At 47.2% G+C, this 18,675-nt stretch overlaps 1 protein-coding gene across 1 annotated transcript in view; it reads right to left on the minus strand.

Annotated features, from left to right (window-relative positions):
- Kiaa0040 (KIAA0040 ortholog) overlaps window positions 1-13,706 on the minus strand; it is a 35,293-nt gene extending 21,587 nt beyond the window's left edge. Inside the window, exons 1-2 of the mRNA XM_041663076.1 lie at window positions 13,426-13,706; window positions 26-97 (exon numbers count right to left, since the gene is read on the minus strand). The gene's annotated coding sequence lies outside the window, so the exon portion shown is untranslated. The remainder of the gene's footprint in view (window positions 1-25; window positions 98-13,425) is intronic.
- Between the last annotated feature and the right edge of the window lie 4,969 nt (window positions 13,707-18,675).

The following is an 18,675-nucleotide window of genomic DNA, read 5'->3' on the forward strand; positions in this document are numbered from 1 at the left end:
GACAGGATGAGCGGGTATGACTTACTCGGTATGTGTCTTGGGACAGTCACTCAGTTGCTCTGGGCTGCAGTTCCTCTATCTCCACCATGCGGATAATCTAGAACACACAAAGCACTTGTATGAATGTAATGTTTGTATTGTTTCTCTAGAAGACAACTGGAGATATGGACTGGCTTCCCTCTCGATCTTTCGATGAAGTTCTAATGAGAAACATGTACACTCCCTAAAGTCAGACACCCTTTGTGGTTGTGATTGTGATGTCCTTCGCACAGGGTTTTCCAGGTGAAGCAGGTGGCGCTGTGACCCGCAGCCAGGCTTCCAGCAACTGTATATGCAGTCGCACTTGGAATCGTTCTGGCAGGTGAAGACACGTGACAACAACAGCAGTCACTCCTTGGCTCTGCCCAAGGCCAGAGCAGCCTAGAGTTCTTGGGAGAATTATTTCAGTGATGGGGGGAGGGGGGTCCTCCCTGCATTCTTCCAGAATGGAAGGGTAGTCGATCATCACTCGGCCTAATTCCAGAGACATTCCTTCTGCCAGGGTAGTGGAGCGGAGGCCTACTTGATGTCAGGTGCTGGAAATTTGAATCCTTGTGTGCACTCTGGACCAACAACATGTCCACCCTGTTGAGCAGGTTCTGATATGCGCATTCCATCCATCACCGAGAGGCAGCAGGGCTGCTCATGAGAGCAGAGGGAGTGACCCTCATGGCTGCCCTCTGGTTGTTCTGTGATGTTTGTGGGTTAGAGTCTACTTATGAGTCTCCCTTGCCTGTTTACTGAGTCCCTGTCATAAAAATAACACCACAATCTCCGATCTTTACATTCAGAGAGGCTCATGGTGCCTCTCATATCTGTGCCAATGCAATATGGCATTTGAATTGTTTCCTTGTAGATCATATGGATTTTACGTCAAGAAGTGTTAAGTATTTACTATGTGATCAGCATATGTTAAAGGGCCGGAAGGGTAAGAGCTGTGACTTGGTTTGCCAGAGGGTGGGTCAAAAGGTGCAGCACTGGAAGCCTCGTGTTTCCCAACAGTATCAGGAAAGACAGTACCAGCATTGGCTCCACTCATCTTCCAGTATTAATCCCAAAGCCCACAGTGATATACGTGTGCATTCTTTGTGATTTGAAAATGCCCTGCAGAGTAGCTTTTATGGTTTTGAGAAAGAGTTCTTTTGCATCCCAGGCTGGCTTCCAACTTGTTACTTTGCTGAGGATGACCTTGAACTTCTGACCTCCCTGCCTTTACTCTACCACTCTTCCCAAACCTAGTTTTTCAGTCTATGCATCTTTAAGCCTCATTTAAAACCTTATTCCTCTTGGGAAACCCCAGGCAAGGGTCAGAGTCCTGGCTCTGGGCCCTTTACTGTCCCCTTACTGTCTTGCCACAGCCCATGCCAACATTAGGGTAATTTCTTATCCCAGCATCCTTTCTTCTTTCCACATGAAATCTACTCCCATCACGGGATCCCCATACTTGACCCTCCGCATCCTGGGATTACAGGTGTGTGCCAGTGTGCCAGGTTTTATCCTTTCAAGGGAATCGAACCTAAGGCTTTGTGGATTCTAGGCAGGCCCTTTATGCGCTGAACTACATCCTCAGTTCCTCCAAGGTAGTATCCAAATGCTAAACCAAGAGCCAGCAAGTGCCCCCGTGTGAGTTCTGTCAGACTAGAGAGATAGATGTGGGCTGGAAAGTGGGATGGCAGGAGGAGTCCAGGCTCTGGTAGCCTGTGTTTGAATTTAGTCTTTACGCCAGGGCTGGACATGCTGACAGGGAATTAAGGCTACCTGGGAAGGTTGCTGCAGAGGGACGGGGTGGCAGCATGCACAGAGCCTGAGTGTGAACTGGCAGGAAGGGCATTTGAGAAATGACATCGGGGAGACCCCGAGTGCTTGATATGGGCTCAGTGCAATGAAGCTCAAGGAGGTTCCAGAAGCCCTGGGTTGAGACCTGGTAACAGCAGCATTTCAGTGGTAGTACCTAATCTCCCTCACAAACGAAAGGACACCTTGCCAGAATTCAGGATTACCCAGCTTTAAGCAACCACCCCGGGGGCCAATGGTGGTGTGTAGGCATAGTATTAATATATATTACAATTAAAAACTTTTATTAATAGCGTATGTTCTCCCTTAGACAAAAATCTGATTATGATCTGAAATGAAATATCACCAAACAAATAAGAAAGAAGGCGTTATTTATTGATTTCCTGATCCCTTGGGAAAGGGGGTGGGAGCTAAGGACACCTGCGCACTCATGTCTCACCTTTGAACGGACACCAACTGGGATTGGCTTTATTTATGATTGAGTACTATTGCGGCCTCACACTTACAACTCTAGATTTGAGGGTGGTAGGGAGAGGGCCTCATCATGTAACCCAGTGTGGCCTCAAACTGGAACTCCTCTGGCCTCGGCCTCCCTAGTGCTAGAATTACAGGCCCACACCATCACACCCAGCTCAGGGATTCGTTAATGGATCCTGTGAACAATTTTTCCTTTGTCAAACTGTAGAGAAGGGAGGGATTGCATGCCCCATTTCCCAGGTGAACGAAGCATAAGAATTTGTTCAAGGCTGTTGTGTCATCACAGGAGACAGGTCGCAGTTTTTGTGTCCCCGTGTGATGCACTCCTCACTACACTGGCTCCCAAGAAACAACACCGCGGCCACCAATCCCTTTGGAAGTTTATGAAACCTTCTCTTTCTCAAACTCTAGGACCTGGGGTTCCCCTCCTGTTGTGGAGTCTCAAACATGCTTCTCTTTCTACCCCACAACTGTTCCTAGCACCATCGAGTTTTCTTGTCTACTCATCTTCTAGACCTAAGATAAAACCTTGTTCCTCCTGGGAAAACTTCCTGGGCTGTGTTAAAGGCCAGAGCCCCGACTCTGTGCCCTTCACTCTTTATACTCTTGCCACAGACCTTGCCAGCATTAGAGTAATTTCATATCCAGCCATCCCCCCTCCTTTTCACATGGAATCTACTCTCATCACGGGATCCACAGTGTCTGGGACCTATTCTGTTCCTGAGAAATATTTGCCAAGTTAATGAGTGGACATCTTTTCTAGATAAGAAAACTGCGAGGTTTATGGGCATTAAATGACTCATCCAAGGTCTCACAGCTATCAAAGATGCCTTGACAAAAATTTCTACCTGGGAATACCTAGCACTCGTGCCGAGGCTGATGTCTAGGTTCACATACAGCACTGTAGTCAAAGAAAAGATACTTAGAAAAGTACACACATCGGAGTTTCAGTATTTTCCATGTGGAGAACCCTTTTAGCCTGAGCGCTGCTCAGATACCACGTGTTTCTGGGATTCCCAGAGTAGCACACTCTGCAGGCAAAGGTGATTGGCCCTTTCGTGGGACACCATATAGAAGTTTAAGATGACATTACTTGAAAGCGACTGCTCCCAATTTGTTGGAAAGCCCTGCCTGCTCATGTTTTTGACATGTCTGTGTTCTTGACGGATGATATTTACATAGTGACACCAGCAGTCACACAAACTGAGTCCAGGATGTGTGTGTTTGTGTGTGTGTGTAGTAGTAGTAGTAGTAGTAGTAGCATCTCACTATCCCATTGCTATTACTACAAAAATTGTCTGTCTGTGTCCCCTATTTCCAGAGGGACTTCCTTTACTGTCTCCTGTTCTCCATTGTTGAGCCTGGGTTGCTGACATCACTAAGGCAGAGGAAACCACGAGCTGCCATTTCGGCTGCCTGCAGTAGGCAGTTTGTTTCAGTTTCATCTTGCTACCCACTATATACACGAAGGACATCTCTCTTTTTTCTAAGACTTCTTAGAAAAGGCTGCACAATGGAAAATAAACACCCTGCCAGCTCTCTGGGTAAAAGATTCAAAACCGAGCTGAAGACAGACTATGTTTAGAAATTTGTTTCTTACTAGGGAACTGGGTGAGCACAGGGGAAGCACCATAAGGCAGGATTAGTTATGTGCCCCAAAGGGAATTCAAACCAACAGTTACGGGAGCCGCAAGGCAGGATGAGCTAATCTCCGTGAGGAATGTATGGAAGGATCCAGACAGGTGAGCACTGAGTGGGCATCTGTCAGAGGACAAGGCAGCAAGGATGGGAAAGAAAAGTGACTACAGCTTGCTAAAGGAGAGAGGTGGCCCCACGGAGAATCCAATTAAGGTGGCTCAGGCTCCAGCTCAGATCTGGAGGTTTCCAACCTCCCTGTTACTATGACAATCCTCAACCAGCTTCCTCCTCTGACCCTCCCTCTTCCTGGGTCTTTCTCTAGCTGCTTTAAATGCCAGAGCATTCCAGGGAGCAGCCTGGCACATGGCAGGGATTCCCCAGGGCCACAGCCCGTGGAGGAAACTATTGGGAAACTTGCTTTTCCTACATAGTTCACGAGGTATTATGACCTGAAAGTCCCAGGACGGACAGTCGCTGCTGACATACCAGGCCTGAAAACCTGCAAGATTTTCATGTTTGGTCAAGGAAGTAGAGTGGTGTATGAATGCTTGAGTGAACAGAGATGGTTTTTCTGTCTCCCCCCACCTCACCCCCCCCACTCCAACCATGCCTTTTCTCTTTGCACATCTTTAAATTAGAAGTAATCCTGATTTCAGATCTGCTACAAGGCCTTGGGCAACTAAAGTTGTTGGGTTCAAAGGGATTCTCATTCTCTTACTCTATACATATACCTACAACCCACCACGCTCCCATATCCCACATACACTGCTGGGGGGAGGGAGACAGACAGACAAACACACACAGAGACAGAGAGACAGAGACAAAGAGACAGAAAGAGACAGACAGGTGGGAGAAGGGAGAGGCAGAGGGAGAGGGAGGAAAGGGAGAGGGAGGGAGGGAGGGAGGGAGGGAGGGTGGGAGAGAGAAAAAGAGAGAGCTTGTATAGCAACACTGCCAATATTTAGCATAAGTTCGTGGAAACCCAATGAGGTTTGGAAAATATCTGGACCGGTCCGTGGGTGAGAGCTGAGGGATGGGAAGTGTGTAAGATGGGTGTGCCCAGTGAAGGGGATTTCTGTGGTTTCACTTCCAGCTCTCCAGTTAGCAGAGTGCCTGTCATGATTGTGATCCTGATCCAACATGACCTGAGTTTCTCTTTCAGAGAGGACAGCCTGGGTCAGTCCTGCCTACCCCAACTCCGGTTATCTGAACATGGAAATCATTGACACCCATCCCTGCCCCTGGCCAGATCCTGTGTCCTAGGATTGTTGGAACAATCAGATAAGTTAAAAACACACACTCTAGTTAAAACAGTGGGGCAAATGTAGAGTGAATGTTAGTTTTGCCCCTCTGTTTCCCTGCAGGATTTGTTCTGTGGTCCCTGCTGTGGTCTGGTGGCAGGGAGCTGAAGTGTACAAAAGGGATCCTAGTGATGACGCCTGTGTGTGCCAATGGAAAGATGGTTTTCATATTTCAGACCCAGGGAGGAGTGTAAAACTGTAGCAAAGATTGACTCTTGTACAGCTCCCAGCAGGTAGGGGTGAGATAAGGAAGATTTGGTAGCTTGATTTTTCTTCTGGAATCTTTATAACCTAGGGATCATGCTATCTGAAGTCTTCCTCACCACCACATGGCCTCCATAACAAGGCATGGAAGATGGCTACATCCCTGACAGCGTGGGTGCTGCTCTCGTCTCTTCCCTGCTCCACGCTGGCCTATTTCTGCACCTTTTTCTACGGGCATCTCCTGTTCAGTTTGGTAGTAGCACATGAAGATGTTTGTAAATGCACTGTTGTTGATGAATGGATTGACTAATACCTTATCGTTTGGGGAGATGAAAAAATGGAGTTTAGTGTTGTCTCTGTGAGGACGTTGTTGGCCAACACTGGGACTAGGACACTCACATTTGACACTAACACCCTATCTAGACATACATCTTTGCAGGCCTCTGCAAGCTAGGGTCATGGGATGAAAGAAAAGAGACTGGGATCCAGGAGGAGCAGGAAAGTCCTGGAGAAAGTGGAGCTCTCTGTTGCAGCCCTAAACGGCAAGTATGGGTCAAATAAACTGGTTAGCCGTCTAGGGAGCTAGCCCAGCAGCAATGAAGAAGCTGGTGCCGGAAGTTCCAGAGAGGCAGCACCCTGACCTGCAGCGAGTGAAGACCTGGTAGCAGGAGCAGAGACACCCTTCCCTGGGGAAGATGCCTCTGTCAGCCCTAGATGAAGAGGGGCAGGTGATTGCAGGCTCTGGGGTGGCAGGTCCCCACAGGTGCAGTCTGAGGCTGTTTTGTTTTGTTTTGAAGATTGCCCACAGCCTCTGGCAGTGTCACACACACAGACGTCAAAGGAATGCTTGTGCATTTAAAAAAAACTGCTGCCCAAGTCATGTTGAGACGCCTTTGCCATCAGAGGCAAGACCACCAGGCTCCTAAGGGTTTTCATCATTTTCCTTTCTATGAGAGGAGCTGAGAACAAGTGGTCAAGAGAAAGTGACACACCCAGCTCTCACTGATCCTGGAAAAGATGGGTGAGACTTAAGTGTTTATTATTATTATTATTTAAAGATAGACTCACAGGGTATGATGGCATATGCCTTTAATCCCATCCCTCCAGAGGTAGGTAGATTTAGGTGAGTTTGAGGATAGCCTGGCCTACAGAGTGAGTTCCAGGAGAGCCAGGGCTACACAGAGGGACCTTGTCCCAACCATCATGTCCCCACCCTGTCCATGAGGTAAGTAGGGGAGACAGGCTTTCATTATATAGCTCTGGCTGGTTTGGAACTCACTAGGTAGATTAGGCTGGCTTCAAACTTATAGTGAGGGAACCACCAGGCTTTGATTTCTAAATTCTAGAATTTGGTGTGCCACGTGCCTGGAGAGACTTACTTTTGGGGGACACTCTAGACTGGCCATAAAGCTATTGCCTCTTATACCTGTTGGCTGAGGTGCTTATGCCCACGTAGCCATAAAGTAGGAGTCTAAACAACTCAGAAATTTCTAAAACAATGGGGCTTAATATCTCTGGTTAAAATTTAAGTTCCAAGGCAACAAATAAGAGACCAGGCGTTGAAAGTTATGCCACATACTATGGCAGACTTTGGAGCACAGTGAATTATGTAAATATGTAGATAAAAATGTGGAGAAAAGGAAACTAGCTTGACAATTCCTGAAAAAGCTAAACATAGAATTATCATAGGCTCCAACAATTCTACTCCCTGGCATATACCCAAAGAGCTACAAGCAGGCATTCAAGGGAATCCTCTTATGTACCTATTGCCAGCAGTGTTACCCATGGTAGCTGAAGGCAGAAACTCAAACGCTCATAAACTGATGGTGTGTCTATATAATGAAATAAGATTGCGATATAAATAAAATAAAGTGTTAATAGAAGCCACAACACAGCTGAATCTTAAGAACATGCAAAGTGAAAAATGCCAGTCACTAAATGTCATATGCTTCACAGTTCCATTGATGGGAAGTTCTTGGAACAGGTAAGCCCATAGAGGTAGAATATAGGTCAGTGACTGTCAGAGACAAGGGCATGAATGGACAAGAACCGCCTAATGGTTTCATTTGGGGGCAGTGCAAATATTTCGGATGTAGATAGGTATGGTGGTTGCTTGGTACTAACTACCACTGAACTGTTTATCACAGGTAATTTTACATAATTCTCATTTCATGTCAATAGAAGATACAGGCGATGATACAAAATTTATTGAAAACAAATGACGGCACAGCTATCATTTTAACCATCTGAAAAGTACAGAGTGTTAAAGTTCTCTGAATTTTCACCCCATACCAATATCAGACGTTTAATGGCCACACACATCAACAATGTTTTCCCTTCACTCTTGGGCTCCATCTTGAAAAAAAAAAAAAAAAACAGTAGTTTTCAGAACACTAAACTCTTGTTCCTGGAAAATTTCAGTCAGGAACGTCTGACCTTCCGTGTGGCGCATGTCCCATGACTGTCTCCTCCCTTGGCCCAGACAGTCTGTAAGAGAGAGATTCTTTCCTCTGAGAGGCCAGTGAAATAATCCTTACACCAAGAAGAATGCAGCCATTGCAAGTCAGCTTGTGTGTTGTGCCACCTGGCAGGGCATTGCTTTCTTCCTGACCCAGAGAAGGCTTTGGTCCAAATATCCCGCAGGGCAGAGGTTGAACTTTTTAATTTGGAAGCCAGGAGATCTCTGAGCAGGCTGTGTCTAGGTGGAGGTGGTAGGCTAATAGGTCTCCTTTCCCAGCAAAGACTTCATTTCTCAATGGTGGGGGTTACCCTGGTGACCAGCCTGGCTTTCATCTAGGCCACGCTGTGCTAAACTGGCAACCACTACTCAGCAGACTGCAGGCCTCAGGCAGCAGGTAATGTTTTAGGTTAGGAGTGGAAACTGGAGAGAGCAAAGGGCAGGGTGGGGGCAGAGGGGCTGGGGTGGGGGATGGAAACCAAGGTGTCAGTCTGCAGAGCTAGATTTAAGAGTGATGCTCTCTCCGCTCACTTAGGAATTTCTCCCTAGTGTAATGCTGAAGAGCCAAAATATATTGTGATGTGTTCATTAGGCAATCTGGAGGGTAGGAGGCAGTGATGACTGTTATCTTTGAGGGCCTCAGATTCTTAACAGGACCCCTGAAGAAGCTATGAAGAGACTTGTATGCACACAGAAGCTCCGGGGAGCACACAGAAACTCCGGGGAGCCGGGAAAGAGTGGATGAACACTGTTTACTCTGGTTTCCATGGAAAGGTCACATTGACTACAACTACTTCCTGTGTGGTTTGAGGCTGGTGTGTACGAGTGGCTGGCTGAAGCTTACAGCTTACCCCAAGGCTCTGGGTGTCCAAGGACCACAGGTGGAAAGGATATTGAAAGCCTGTACTTGTCCCGCTCATGGATCAGTCAACGATGGGGAACCATAGGAAGACAGAGACAGACTCGGTGTCTTACTTGGGTTGGGGAGAAAATAAGGATGCTCTGACTCAGACAGCTGAGTTCCCTTCCTCACAGTTGCCACCGTCACATGTCATTTAGGTTCATGCACAGCATGTCCTTCCTGTCATTCTGCTCCATTGGACTAACACTGGTGGAACCCCCCATTTCCACTGCCTCTCTCCCTGCCTTCCGGCCTCACCTCTGTTTCGTCTCTGTATCCATGACCCCAGACCTCTTCCCTGCTAGAATAGTCTGAAGAATGAAGGTTCTCTAAGATGCAGCCATCCTATCAGAGTTTTCAAATGGTTGTCTGTCTTCTGCCAACTTTCTTTTATTAGTAGCAAAAACAAAACCCCAAACAAAAAAACCCTAAAAGGAATTGCTTGTGGGCTTTCCTTAGACCTCTTTATCTTGAAATGAGAGTCTTGTTGAAGAGAAAATAAACTCAGCTGAAAAATACTGTGTGGAGGGGAAGTTGCAGAGGTAAGAGTGAGGGCAAGCCTCGAGTGGGTTATAAGCACTCTCTCTTCTTCAAGTTTAAGCCAAGAAATTTTGGAAAGGTTATGGTTTACTTTTTTCTTAGAGAAAAAAATTCCAGGGGTAGCCTGTTTACAATAGTGGGAGCAAGTGCCTGGTCAGACATGAGGACTGGGACCTCAGCACTGCCATGGTCCCTTAAGACCTTCCCCTAATGAAGAAATCCCAGGTTTGTGTTCCTTTTAGAACTCAACTCTCTTTTCTGTCCTCCACTGAATGTCTACTCCACAGACAGACCTGGACAATGTTGGGGAAAGAACGGACACCTCAGCTGGCCTGTGGCCCTACAGAGCATCTGCTGTCGATTGTCCCTTGCTGCTTAGAGAGGGAAGAGGTCTCTTGTCACTGTCCTTATTTCTCACTGTAACCGTGGCCAGCGTCATGTTCTCTGGTTGCTCACCTGAAGCCTTTCTCATCAAACAAATGCACTATGCATTGGTGCCTGCTGAGGAAGGGGAACTTCTTGCTGGTCTCTTAGACTAGTTTTCACGGTTATTTGAGCAAGCACTGAAAAGGCTTTAGTTACCTAAGGCACCCAGTATGTGGTCTTCCTGCTTAAACAGTGTTTCTGAACTCCCAAGGACAGTTACTGATTGAAGTTTCAGAAAAAGAAGAGCCAGGGATAGTCTGGATATCGTCAGAAAAGATGAGGTCTAACTGAGTCTCTTCAAGATCTGGAGTTTGCCCCAGAAGTCACTCCGAGAGGACTCAGCCTTTATGTGTGATCATCTCATTTTCTCTCTGCCATCACTTGAGACTTTGAGCACTGCGTTTGTCCTTGTGGACAGATGTCCAGGGGATACCAGCCTTCGATGGTACTGCGCATAACCAAAAGAAAGCAATGGTGCTTGCTTGTGGCCCCTTCACAAACTGGCCGTATGACTATGGCACTCACTTCCCCTCTCTGAACCCCAGTTTGCTCATCTCTGAAGTGAAAGGGCAGGGTTGGTTTATCTCTAGAGGTTTTTTTTTTTTTTTTTCCATTTGAAGTCTCTGAATCTACTTCCTTTTCTTCATCAACAAACTTAAAAGTCTTGATGCTGGCATAATATTCAAACTCTACTACGTTGGAGTATGAGATTCACATGAATCTTTTCAGGATACAGGCTTCACTGGTCGGGATGAGAGAAAGCCACAAATATACCTTAGTTATAACTGATGTTCAGATTTAGAATTACCACCTTCTAGACTGGTACCTTTATGAGGATTAGAAAAAAAGAGTCACCTGTGGGTTGACTCAGCTGCAAAGTGGGTGGATCAGTGGCCTATCAGAATTCTGACTACTGTTAGCCCCTCGAGGGCTCAGACGTTCTTGTGAAGTGAACAACCTGCTTGCCTGCCCACATATCCCAAAACATTTCTACTTTGGCCTCTGGCCCGTTTAGTGGAGCCATAGAAAAGGAGAAGGATGAGGAGAGGTTACACTAACGTATATCCCTGATAAGACAGAGACTTCTGTCATTCCTACCTTAAAATATGTCATGTGATTAAAAGAACACCAAGTCTAGCCCATGACGCTGCTGTGTCCTGCACCAGCACACCCCATCTGGTTTAGGCAGCTTCAAGAGATCATAATAATAAGCCCTTACATTTAATAGAGCCTTAAAATTTATGTTGCATGTTAAATGTACTTACTTTTTCAATTGGATTCTGAGTCTAACCATTGCCCTGGTGAGTAATAATTATCCCAGTTTTAAATACAAAGGAAATGAAGCGGAGTGAGTCAAAGACTTGTTCAAGGGCAGTTGATAAGTGGTTAAGCCGGGCACTGCACAAGCATCCTAGCTCCACCAAGGATTTTTCTTTCCTTCTTCCTTTCTTCCTTCTTTTCTTTCCTTCTCTTTTCTTCCTTCCTTCCTTCTTCTTTTCTCTATTTCCTCCTTCCTTCCTTCCTTTTTCTTTTTATAAATTTCTATGCAAGTTGCATAAGGTCTGGATCTGGGTCCTGGCATTCCGATCTAAAAGTAACTCTGCAAGGGTCTGAAATCAGTCTTACCTGGCCATTCTCTTCATTCTAATGTAGACAGGTCTCTCACACAGGTGTGGCTATACATTCTGGAGAGGCGTAGCAGATCTTACAACCTAACTAAGGTTTTCTCCATCTCCTTTACAATAAGGTAATGATTTCTAGAGATTCACTCACTTAGTCAAATGGGTATGTCATACTTGGGTGCCATTCGTCCAGAATTATTTCACAGTTTTAAGAATTTCGTCATCAGACATCTCAGAAAAACCTGACTCTGAGCTATCTTCCTAGCTTGTACTCATCAGTCTCCCCTGTTCATGTTTTCATATAGGACCCCTGTTTCTCTTCTTTCAAAGCCAGCCCTCCTCTGGCCAGTAACCCTTTCTCCAAACACCAATCTGAAGGTGCCTTTTCACTACCTAATGACTGCTTAGTAGGGCTGGAAGAAGAAATCTCACTCTTGGCAAAAGAAGATCTAATTTCCTCTCATGCTGTTCCTCCCACCTGCCTTTGGCTTTGTGCAAGCTTTTTCCTTTGCCCACAGTACCTCTTCCTTGGTACTATATCACCATCTTCGATTCCATAGCTGTGGCACATTGCCCAACACACAGAGGTGCAGTAAGGCTTAGGAATGGATGGGATGTCCTTCCTCTATGATAAAAGCCAGTAAGGTAGCTTGCTGAATGTCGTGATCCTGATTCCATAGGCCGAATGTTGACAATGAAGGCCAGAGAAACATTTGTTTTGTGATGGGCCTCTTTCCTAGAACTGTGTTATAGGTAAAGATGGGGAGGCAGAATTTCAGAAAAAGGGAGGCACTGGGCTGAGGGAAGACCCAACAGACTAAGTAGTTGATAGATCTGGATTAGTTCAAAGGTAGGAGAGAGAACCTTGCGGAATTTTCCCACTCACACATAACTCTATGGAATAAGAAGATTTACTTTAAAAATTACATTAGAAAAAAAAATTACATTAGAAACCCCACAATAATCAAGAAGCAGTACACTGTGCTTAAGGTAGCAGCGACTTTCAGTTACAGGATTTTGCAACTCAGGTGGCACTGGTAAACTTTGGAAAGGGTTAAGGACGCAATGCACCCATGTATCTTGTAAGACGTGTTCTTGGTCCCCAACAGGACTTCACAACGAAGGCTCCTTAGATGACCTTCAGGCTCTTAAGGATGCAGCATAGGTAGTTTGGAACGCAGGCGCTCTGGAGACCCTTAGGTGCTGAGCAGATAGCCGAGCAGGCCTGCAGGTCCCATGGCAGACTGGCTGGTGTTCTCTGTTAAATTAGGGCAAGCACTAGTCCCTGCCTCAGGTTCCCTTTAGTTAGGCAGGGCTGGTGTTCAAAACCTCAGCTATCTCTCAGGCTATCATTTACTTAACTATTATTACACAAATCATTCTGACAAAGCCCTTTCAAAGGCAGGCAGGGAATCAGGGCGTTGTGAGCTCTGCTCCACCTTCAGGGGTCTACCTTCCCAGGTAGGAAGAAGATCAAGGACCTTTGGGAGAGTCAGAAAAGTTCAGAAAAAAATCTGTGTCACACACATTCCCTGGAAACTCAGAATAGCTCACAGGTCTCACTCCACCCCTTGGCTCCAGGCCGCATTTTCAGTTTGGTCAGTTTCGTAGCCTGGCTGAAATTATAGTTTCTCTTAAAGTGATTAAGAAAAATCCAAACCGGTGTGATTTTTCGGAGCATCTCAAATACTGACTTTGTCCGTGGAGACAGTGACCATCTGCTCCTTTTCACGTGACTCCTACCCACAGCTGGTATCTACTGGAGCTGGGAACTCCACCCCGGACTCCAGGGGAGCCCAAGTGGCAGGCCGGGGGCGGAAAGGAGCAAAGTAAGTTAGAACGAAAGCAAAGCAACCCGGCGAGAGGCTTCTTAGAAATAACCACTTTATCTCACTTCTCTCCGGGGCGGATTTCACCCTTCTCCAGACAGAAGTGACTGGGAAGTCCCCTTCCACACGAGGGGCGGCTCCCAAATGTATTCTGAAAGCAACAGCACAAAGCACTACAGAAAGTTTTGAAACTCACCTTTGGGACCCACGGGAGGACTTCCTGCGTGTGGGACCCTGGACCTGCTCGGGTGCTGTCTGGTTCACTTGGGCACAAGGGCGAGGTCTCAGTTCCTCCTCCAGCTCTTCCCTCTCCCTGCCAGGTCCCGGGAGGGAGGCGGCGCTGCAGATCAGTGGGTGCCACCCATGCGGTGTGGAGGAAAGCACCCCCTGTGTTCCCTGCTGTTCGCGGCTCCCACCTCTGCTCCCGAGGTCAGGAGCTTGACTTCCTGAATCTGACTGGCTGACTCCTGCCGCTCCCCAGCCCAGCCCACGCCTTAAACTAGGGCGCACACGCCACAGCCACAGCCCAGTCCCCTTCCTCCGGGGCTCCCCGCCAGTGCCCCCACCCCGCCCCGCTGTGACGTACTTTTGCCCCTCCGCCCCTCCCGTGCTCTCCTTGAGCTGACAGATGTCCCAGTGTTCGCAGGGAGGTGGGGTGTAAACTCCCAATCCGGAAAACAACAGCCCGGTGTTGCCTAACGGATGGGGCCACCTTCTAGGAAAGGGGATGGAGCGTCTTAAGGGAGAGCAGGCTGCAATGCCTCATCCCCACTAGGTATCCTTGTGTGTGTGCTTCAAGGCATCATAGCCTGGAAAATCTTAGGCTGCTGACCTAAGACACTGAGGAAAAGTGATAGGAGCAGCCTGAAGCTGTTAGGAGCACAGAAAGCAGAGAGAACAGACTTCAAAAAGTTCTCAGGACTTCTTTCCTTTTACTTCATTTGTTCTTCACGTGCTTACATTAGGATCTCTTGGGCGGCTAGGAGGCTGTGGGCAGCTAGGAACGTCCCCAGAATCACCTTGGGAGATCTCACCATGATAGGGACATGAGATTCTGCCCATTGGATTGTAGGTGGCAGGGGCAGAGTTGGTGCTTGCTTCCCAGTGACTGTGCCTGGGCTATAGGTTCCCTTTGGCCTTTGCGTGCCTGAATTAGAATGACTGGTGAACCGGTCATAACTGAGAAACAAGAGTGTTCTTCCTGTTTACTTAAGAGAAGTCAGCTGGCCCTGGGTTGACAGGCTGAAGAGAAGGCCCAGCATTCATCCAGAAAGGCCAAGAATAGTTAGGTTGTGGTAGGTTTTTTTTTTCCCCTCCAGACAGGGTTTCTCTGTAGCTTTGGAGCCTGTCCTGGAACTAGCTCTTGTAGACCAGGCTGACCTCGAACTCACAGAGATCCACCTGGGATTAAATTCCTTTGCCATCACTGCCCTACCTGGGGTCTTCTTTCAAAGGCAGATTAATTAGAGTTCTTCCCAGAAATTCCAGCAGAGAGAACTTGATCTAGATATGTTGTTGTGTGTTTGAAATCAAGTTTCACAATATAGCCCTGGCTGGCCTGGAACTCACACTGCAGACCAGGCTGGCCTCACAAAGATCTGCCTGGCTATGCCTCAGTGTTGGAATTAAGGGTGTGTTCCATCGTGCCCTGCAGCCAGCCAGATTTGAATAAGAATAGAAGAGTGCCCCAGAGGTCTTACTTGGTCTCAGAGGAGTTAGTATGGTTGAGTGGGTGGGGAGGGGAAGGTCAGGCTGTGAAAGAAGACAGAGTTCTTAGCAGGACTCCATCAACAACAGGGGGAGGAAGGGGGAGTGGCAAGACGCCAAGACGGAGGGCTTCCCTGGTGTGTCAAATCTGAAGCCCAGGTCTGGAGTCTAATGGAGCAAGGTGCTGGAGGAAGACAGACTTGGGGGATGACATTCCTTAAGTGAAAAGCTGGTGTTTGGAGGCTGAGACTCCCCCACGACCTACAACTTTAAACGGTGCGTCATTTTGTCTGACACCCTACCTGTGTGAGATGTAATTTGACCCTCCCTTTGAGGATTGTCAGTAACCTTCTTCCCCAAGGTCATAGCTAACACCCCCATCCCCAGAAGAGAGTTTGGCTGATGTGCAAGTCTGCTTTGACACCTCCTGGGCAGGGGAAGACAATGGAAAATGCTTTCCTGAACAACTTTATTGACGGGTTCAGGCTGAGTTGACAGAACATTGCGTTTCAGGAAAACAAAAACTCAGATAAATGAAATGGAAAAAAAAAAAAGAGGAAGCCAGCACGAGCTTTATGAGTATGACAGTAAGAGATGGAAGAAAAGCCAGATGTTAATCTATAGGGCAGCATCTCACTGTTGTCTTAGATCACAGGGAGGCAAGTCTAGTAAAGAGACAAATTGGGGACCTGCTCTGTGGCAAGACGGCAGGTGTGCTGTCACTGAATTCCAAGGCTCCAGGGTCTGCTGTGGTGCTGACACCTCGAGGCAGACACATCCATGGCACGGGGCAAAGGAGTGAACATAGTAAACATCCGGCCGGGAGGTTTTCATTCTGGATGGATGACACATCCCTTACGAGAAAGTAAGTCAGAACGTCCATCTACTGCTTCGCCCCTTTGGCAGTGAAATCTCAACTCTTACTTGAACTCATGAATGGCCCCAAGCAACCGCAGTGCTGTTCCCAGGTTTTAAAATTCCTCATTAGTTTCCTTGGGGGTTTTTTTGGTATGGATCTTTGAAGGTGGTCAGGAAGTTAGTGGGCTCCAAGTGGCGTGAATCGGAGCATTAACACATCTAATTAAGAAACAAAAGGCCAAAACAGCAGACTTGTGAACCAAGACTGGAGATTTACCCCGCTCCCCCCATTGTGGGTGACTACCCCTCACTGACTTTAGCACCTGGTGAGCTCTGCTTCCATATCACAACACTGCAGGCAAAAACCGTTGGCTCCCTCCCAGATGTCGTGGGAACCAAGAGGACATTAAACATTGAATTTCAGCCTGCATTGAAGGTGAAGACTGACTACGCTTGCTCTCTCTTGGCAATGCCCTATGTCAGACAGGTCAATGGCAGCGTTGACCAGCCCTGGTTCATCTGCGCAAGCCACCTGTGGGAGACGGTTTTCCATCAGGTCACCCACCTAGAACAGTGCTGTATAACAATAACAAGAAGAGGGGTGTCTCCATCCGAGTGAGAAATATTAAATGGGGACTATTGCATTATTATCACCTAAAACTGGTACATTCTTGCCTGCAACAATGTTTGATGCTCAGGCATGTCCAGGCTTTAACACTGCAACACAATAGTGTCATCTACAAAAAGCCACGGAAACAGGATACAAAAAAGAGTGAAATAAAAGCACCCACACTTCGCAGTGGTTTAGGGGCAGTGTATCATTTTGTGCTGGTCTGCATATAGAGCTACCCTTGTTTGGTTATGTGTGCCTCTGGGGCAGACCATGAGTTGGACAGGCTCCGTAGAGGTGAGAGCTTGCTATTAAAAGAAGACAGAAGGGTTGCTGGCCAGACGGAGGGTGTTAGGGGGGAGTGATGAAACTGTCAGCGGTGTGGGCAAGATGAGCGCAGACTTGTTCCTCAGATCTTAAGATGAGAAGCCCGAAAAAGGCAAGTTCAGGACAAGTTGTTGGAAATACTGCTTCATGCAGTGGGTAATTAGTTTGCAGAATGGATTATCTCCCAGAGGTGGCCTACACTGGCAGTGTGCATGGATTCCAGAAAGCTATGGACAGGCTTGTGAATGGCAGAACTGTAATGGAGAGGTTAGGAAAGCTGAGATGTCCACCAAGTGGCTGGGAGCTCAAGGTGGCCCCACAGTATGGACCTTTGGTCTTTGCAGCCAAAGGAGTCCTGGCCTCTGTGTGCTCAGATTTGAGCCAATGGACGACCCATACGCTCCCTCCCCATCTTACGGTGTCAGTAGCCTTGGCTTCATACAGACAATAGAACTCCTCTTTTTGCCTGTCTTACTTGTTAAAACATGTTACTCTTTCATTTTGGCTCTTAGCTTCTGAAAAGAGTTTGAATATGCCTTCAGACTGATTAGTGTGTATATACACCTCTTGCAATTAGATTCCTGTCAGACTTTCCTCCTAAATTATCAGATTCGAACATAAGTGTCTCTAATTTTGAAAGCTCCTCTGCAGAAAAGCACTAACAATACACTTTTCTCAGGAATATGTCTTAGCAGGTCCTCCAAAGTGGATGCTGGGCAAGAATGTTGCCTTCACGGCCATTGTGCTAAATTTTAGCATTGGTGGTGGAGGGGGAGTTAAGGAAACTTTTGGTTTTCTCTTCGAATAATCCACCTGTCCCCCAAGTCCCTGCTCCAAGTGTTCTATGCTTTCTTCAGTGTTCACATATGTCATAGGAAACAGCTCTCTGCCCCACCTCCCCGAGTACAGGCATGACTCCAGCAGGGCGGTTTTTGTATTTCTGGACACTAAGGGGCTCAGTTTTCATTTTCAGTCTCTAGTTCAGAGTAGCCCCAGTGCTGTTTTCAAAGCCATTTCATGGAGATAGGGCCTGCCTTTGTGAACTGGCACCTGCTGCCTAGAGCCCTTTGCTGGATTCCACCTTGGCTTTGTTAATGTAAACAGTGGGCATCTGGGTTCCATTCTTGTGGCAGGCACATCAGAGCAGGAGAGCCCACAGAGTTCTCATTTGGCCTCTTTTTGTGGTTTCCTTTGTCACCTGCTCTTCTCGCGGGGATGGGTTTAATTATTGATTTATTGAGTGAGCCCACTCTACGGGGTCCCAAAACCTCCACAGAGCAGGTAGAACATCTCTTGTCACTTTGTTGAACAGATCCCTGGGAAACCCTTGCTCCCTCTGCCCAGCCCATTCATTCTGGCAGAAAGTTCCATGAAGGCAGAAACTGTTGGAGCCTCTTGCCTGAGGCCCCATGAAATAACCGTGGCTTTGAAATTTGCTTCCTTGACTACTTCAGTGACTCAGAGCATCAGTGTTGCCACAAACCAACTTCCTGTCCCCTGGGGGTGGCTCTTTCATAACAGGCAAAAGGAAGGGCTTGAAAGAAAGAGAGAGAGAAAGAGAGAGAGTGCGCACAAGAGAGCGCAAGGATAAGAGAGGCCTCTTTTACCAGGTTACAGGAGTGAGTTCTTCCTGTTTTAACGACTGTTGATGTGTTGGTTTCTTTGTGCCAAGTTCTGTACTTTGTGTCAGTAGAAAACTGTTTAAAAGGAAAGGATACACTCTGTAATTTGGATTTAATGGCAGTAAGACCGGAACACTCAAAGAAATTTTCTTAATGAAGGTGGATTGACCAAAATGTGGAGGTAGAAAAGAATTTGAGAGTGCGGTGAGTGAGTGAGTGAGTGGGTGATCTCTGGCTGGGTAGAACATGAGCAAAGGTGTTGCAACGGAACAAACATGGCAGGACTGCTCTGTGCCTCTCTGAAAGATTCCAAACTATGAAG

Source organism: Microtus oregoni, unplaced genomic scaffold (genome assembly GCF_018167655.1).
Source record: "Microtus oregoni isolate MIOR12 unplaced genomic scaffold, Mior012 000013F_ref0000133, whole genome shotgun sequence".
In the NCBI taxonomy this organism is placed as follows: Eukaryota; Metazoa; Chordata; class Mammalia; order Rodentia; family Cricetidae; genus Microtus; species Microtus oregoni.